At 49.2% G+C, this 5,461-nt stretch overlaps 1 pseudogene; it reads right to left on the bottom strand.

Moving 5' to 3' along the window:
• Positions 1–5,090: 5,090 nt before the first annotated feature.
• Positions 5,091–5,190, bottom strand: LOC126012321 (uncharacterized; annotated as a pseudogene).
• Between the last annotated feature and the right edge of the window lie 271 nt (positions 5,191–5,461).

Below are 5,461 nucleotides of genomic sequence, written 5' to 3'. Positions count from 1 at the left end.
TATCTGTCATTACTGTCCCACATGGGGGTAATCTCTGCACTCAATAAAAGCAGTTCTGGCAGGTAGTTTGTGGGAGAGACATGATACAAGACAGCTAGGCTATATGTGTTTTACCCTTAGCCTGCTTTGGATTATTTCATGTATGACTCTGATTCAGACTCGTTCATCTGGGGTTAGAGATAAGGCACTTGGGTGATTTTACATGCATGTATGTAGTGTGTTTGCCAGTGTGTAATAGGTGCATATGTGTGTGGCATGCATGTATTTTATGTGTTGCCATATGTGTGATGAGTGATAGTGCATACATTTGTGCTTCGTGTGTGTCCAGTCACATGCTATTCTCAGTGCCTGCAGCTGGGGATACTGCTCCCATCCTGCAGTGAGCGGCAGAGACTCTAGCCCCCATGTTTTACACTAGTGGTAGGGACACCCATTTTTCTTTTTTTATTTATCAAACCTCTCACTTTGGTTGACCCTCAGGACAACATTTAGACATTAGAAACACTGAGGTGGACCAGCATCTGACATGGGTCAGAGTCTAGCCCTTTTAACTCTGACTGTAAGGTTTTTCGTCTCTTCTGCATAGAGGGAGAGAGGTGATCGTCATGGCCTGGTGGGCGTGCATGGCCAGACTGACTGTCATGTACTTTTGTGGAAGTATTTCAGGTTTACACGGTATTGATCACACACACACAGTTCATGACAGCTGAGCTGTTACCACACTGCCTGGCACCCTCTGGCTGCTTCCAGGAAAAGGGTTAGTTTCTATTATGAATGGACTTCGGCAGGCAGTCACTGCCCGGTGGGGACTACTAGAAGATGTTTATTGGAGGGAGGGAGATGGAAGGAGATGCATAGATTTATCTCTCTTGTGGGGAACTTGGGTTTTGAGACCACACTCAGCAGTATTCAGGGCTTACTCCTGACTGTGCTAAGAATCACTCAGAAGTGCAGACTTAGGGGACTGCTTGGAGTGCCAAGGAATCAAACCCAGGTCAACTGTGTGTAAGACAAGAAACTTAACTGCTGTGCTTTCTTGGTGGAAAGGGCATATTCCTAAAGAAAGGGTATTGGTCTCTGGTTCTTCTCTCTGACTTCAGTTTCTCTGTGGTGGAGTGGGGATGGCCGAGCCTGTCTTGCAGGGCAGTGTGAAAGCCCAGTGTGAGGGGAGAGAGGCAGCCTGAGTTGTGGGCTTCCACCTGCTGGGATGGGACTGCAGCCAGGGCTGGGTTTGACCTGAATTCCTGCACTTACAGGAAATCAAGCCCTTGGAAGCAGGTGCACTGAGATGGTCAGTCTTTGGACCTCCCCCACCTTCCTTTCTTAGGGTGAGGAATATAGGAAAGCCACTACCATCTGCTGGGCTCTTACCCCTGTGTTGTGTTTGCTTAGTCAGCCTACAAAAGGCCTAGGAGGTAGGATTATGACCTCCCATATTACAGATAGGAAAATTGTAGCATGGGATTTGGGAGTTTGCACACTATCAGAGAAGTAATAAAGTCAGGGTTTGAGTCAGGAAGGCAAATACAGAAATTTGAACCCAGGACTTGAACCCAGGAATCCAGAAAGTTTTAGTTTTCAGTTTTCTGGGAAATGCCAACTACTTGTGTGCAGTGAGGGATTCCAAGGAAATTCCTTGAATTTTGGTGGCACCCCAAGGGTGTTAAGAGGTCAGCTGACTATGAAGGGTGATGCATGTATAAGAGGTGCGAATGTGTGACTCTGTCTTTATGATATTGTATGTGATCGTGAGAGTAGGGGTGAGTATGTGACAGTATGGGGGTGTGTGTGTTATAGTAACTGTATGACAGTGTGAGGATTTGCGAGTTGTTTAAGTGTTAGAGTGTGAGTGTGAAGAGTGTGTGCCACAGTGAGTGTAAACAGTATGTGTACACCTCTGAAACACATGACAGAGTATCTGTTGTGTGCTGGGGCAGGTTCAGGCTTGGGAGGCCAAACATGTCCAACGTAGGGTCCTTCCTGAAAAAGAAAAGAAACTAGCAAATGCTGTTACTTTCAAAGTAAGAAAGGAACCACATTCATCAGGCCAGCTTTGAAAGCTGACAACCCCCACAAAGTTTTCCAGATGCAGAATGATACAATGACATGTGAGTTATCTTCTGGCCTGCTAAGCCTCTGAGCCTCTGAGTTGTGTAGACACGCTGAACATTGTCCCAGGGCCCCACCAAGAGCCATTGCAAAGCTTGGCCACATATGGGACACGAGAATGTGTATGTAAGGAAGAGAGAGGCCACTGTGGGGTTTGCACAAATGGGACATGGGGAACAGGCCTTGTCTGGCCATAAGCAATTTGCATATCGGAGTTTGTGTGTGAGCCCTGAGTGTGCTCTGAGAGGTGGTGTTGGGAGGTAAGGTGTGTGTGCAGGCTCTGAAAGAGATTCCTTTTCTTTGGCATTCTGGCTTTGGGGAACCCCTCCCTGCCTGAACTTCCACCCCCACCCATGCCCAGCCCCAGTAGCAGATGGGCACAGACATGTTGTGGACTCAGGCCAGGCCTTGCGGGGACAGGCTGAGTGTGGGGGAATTCACAGCTTCTTTCCCGCCCCGCCTCCCTTCCTCCCTTGGATGAAATGCTGGTAATTCAATCCATGGAGTGGCTCAGTGTCCTGCCGAGAGGCTGGCATTGGCCCTGAGTGAGTGTGTTCGTGTTTGTTTGTATTTGCATGTGCATTTTATGCATCTGTGTGTGTGCCTACACACACACATGTGCTTGAACCCCTCCCCTTGATAGCATGCCATTCATAGCCTCAGGTATAAATGGAGAAACTGAGGCTCAGGGCTATCTGAGAAGCTATCTATTTCAGGCTGGAATCTAGATCCTTCAGTGGCCCTGGTGTACATAATAATTATAATTGATGAGTAGTTGCTGTGGACTTGGCATTAGGTCGGGATGAGTGGAGGGTGGTTGGGTGACTTGGAGGTGGCCCTGGGGAATAAGTGGCAGGAGCCTGAGAAGTAGACAATGACTATATCATGGACATTCAGAATGCAGGCCAGGGATCTTGACTGGCTTCTGAGGAGCTCCAGAGAAGTTCAAGAGTTTGGAACTGGAGGGCTGAGGCAGGAACACAAGTGTGTTTTAGAAGCAGTATCTGGTTTCTGGGGGGATGAATGGGTTTATCACCAAGAAGGCTAGGGACCCTTTTGGGCAAAAGGTAGCAGGACTGATGGCATGGAAAGGATGGAGATAGTCCCAATTCTGGTCTTCTTGTCACTTGGTCCTTTCTCCTAACCATTCCGGAGAAAAGAATTGGTTCTTAGTCAGTGTTGGCCTTGGATCACCCCCTTAAGACAAGAGCAAAGATTGGTGGATTAGTTTCAAATGCCAGGTAGTGCTCACTGTCACTTAGACCCTCATCTTTGGGGATGGCAGCAGGAAAGACATTTATAGAGCCATTAAGAAGACTAAGTGGACTCACTTCAGGTCCAAGCATAGAGGGATATAAGTGCCAGCCTCATTCTAATGACATACTATGGGACTCTAATACTCTGGTTCTCTAATGACATACTCTGATACATCACAGCCAAGATGGAAACTTGTCTGCTGAGCAACATAGAAGACATGTTGTGTGAGGCAGCCTGGTGCAAAGAGGCCAACTTTGGTAAGACCACTGGGTATAACCCAACTTGCTCTAAGGTCCTTGGACCATTGAGGAATCAGGACCTTTTAAAGTCACCTCCATTCCTCAGGGCAATGTAGGTGCCATTGTAAGGGTAATAAATTCTCTTATTTGATCCCTGGTAATGCTATCGTCCCCTATGTATCAACAGGAGTGAGCCCTGAATGCAGAGCCAGGCATCAGCCCTGAGAACCAAACTGACTGGAGGCCATATGGCCCAGGAAGCCTGTTTCCTGGTGCCTGAATTGGGAGGAAGTGCCCTATCACTGAGAACTGAGATGAACAGGAGCCAGCCTAACAAGAGGAGCAAGGTTTCCCTGAGGTGCAGAGGGAGGAGGGAAGCCTAGGCAGGGATTGCGTTGAGCAAAGCAGGGAGGTGGGAGAGGGTCTTTCTCCTCCCTCTGTCTGTGCTTTTAGCTACTACACTGAAAGTACCCGGCATCCCTTCACACATCTCTGTGTGAGCTGTGAGGAGTCTTTGAGGGAGGGCTACGGACAGGGGCCCAAGCTGAGCTGGACATTCCATAACGGGTGAGTCCAGCTTAAGTCCTCTCCCTCAGAAGAATCTTCTCTGAGCTTGTGAGATCTGTTCTCCACTCCACCACTATCCCTGCTACTCTGTGCTCTGGAATATCCCAGCTACCCACCACACTGAACCCCATACCAGGACTGGCATTAGGATGGTGCTGGAAGAAGGATCCACCTCTGCTGGGCAGCCTTGGGTGCAATAGCTCATCTCTGTGCTCAGTAAGTCAAGCTGTTGCCAGTCCCTGGGTATAGTATCAATTCTGGTGGACTACTCTCACCCCTAAAAACATTTGATTCTGTTTCCCATTCCCCATTACACCAAGGTACCTTGGGAGACCTTGGTACCTTCCCTGACCTGGGGCCCAGCTGTCCCTGCTTCAGTCCCTCCACTGATGGGTATTGCTGCCACATTTGAGCTTGGGTGGAGGATGAAACTGCCAAGTTCTCTGCAGGGACCTGATCTTTGGGAAGGGGTGCCCTGGAATTGTGTCAGCCAGCACCACCTCTTTCAACAGCTCTTCGGGTTATAGCCTAGGGACCTCAGGGACAGCCTGGCTTCAGTCCCACCTGTCCAACCTAGTCACCCAACAGCTGGCCTGTGGTCTGGGGTGTGCAACTCTGCGTGATCCTGTGGGCTGGCCCTGGCTCAGCTTCACCAAGACCTGACAGGCCCTCACAGCAGAACTTCGAGGTCAGGGCCTTTGCAGCTGCTCCCAGGGGATGCTGGAACAGTTTTTCTGCTCTCAGCAAGTTCTTCCTATGGCTGACCACCTCCTCTATCTCCAGTGTGGCTCATTCTCCTACTTTATTCCTTTTCTGATGGGATGTCCTCTTCCTTCTATAGCATGAGAGCATGGCAGCTGCCATGAAGAGGCAGGACACTGGAGACCTCGGCTGGGGCAGGCATATGTGTAGGGTGGCAAGCATTAGCTGGATTCTAGATTTTCTCATCCTTGCACAGGGACCATGCTAATCTTCTCTGTATCGTTCCAATTTTAGTATATGTGCTGCCGAATAGTACTAGATTTTCTCAAACGGGCAATCAGGTCCAAGCAGGAAATAGTAACTGACTCTGGGTCCTCCTGAGGTTCTTACACTGGATTCTAAAGTGTTACCTTCTGGGGGTTGGGCTGGGGGTCACTCTGGCAGTGCTTTGGGGGACTCTGTGTTGCTGGGGATCAAGCCCAAGCCCCCTGCATACAGAAACTATTTGAATTATCTCCCTGACCCCGTTGCTCTAACCCTGTATGCCTGATGCAGTCTGTTTCTTAGAGAGCTGGTTGGCACCTTGT

The sequence above is a fragment of the Suncus etruscus genome, chromosome 6 (genome assembly GCF_024139225.1).
Source record: "Suncus etruscus isolate mSunEtr1 chromosome 6, mSunEtr1.pri.cur, whole genome shotgun sequence".
Classification (NCBI taxonomy): domain Eukaryota; kingdom Metazoa; phylum Chordata; class Mammalia; order Eulipotyphla; family Soricidae; genus Suncus; species Suncus etruscus.
This window is presented reverse-complemented; position numbering and strand designations above follow the sequence as displayed.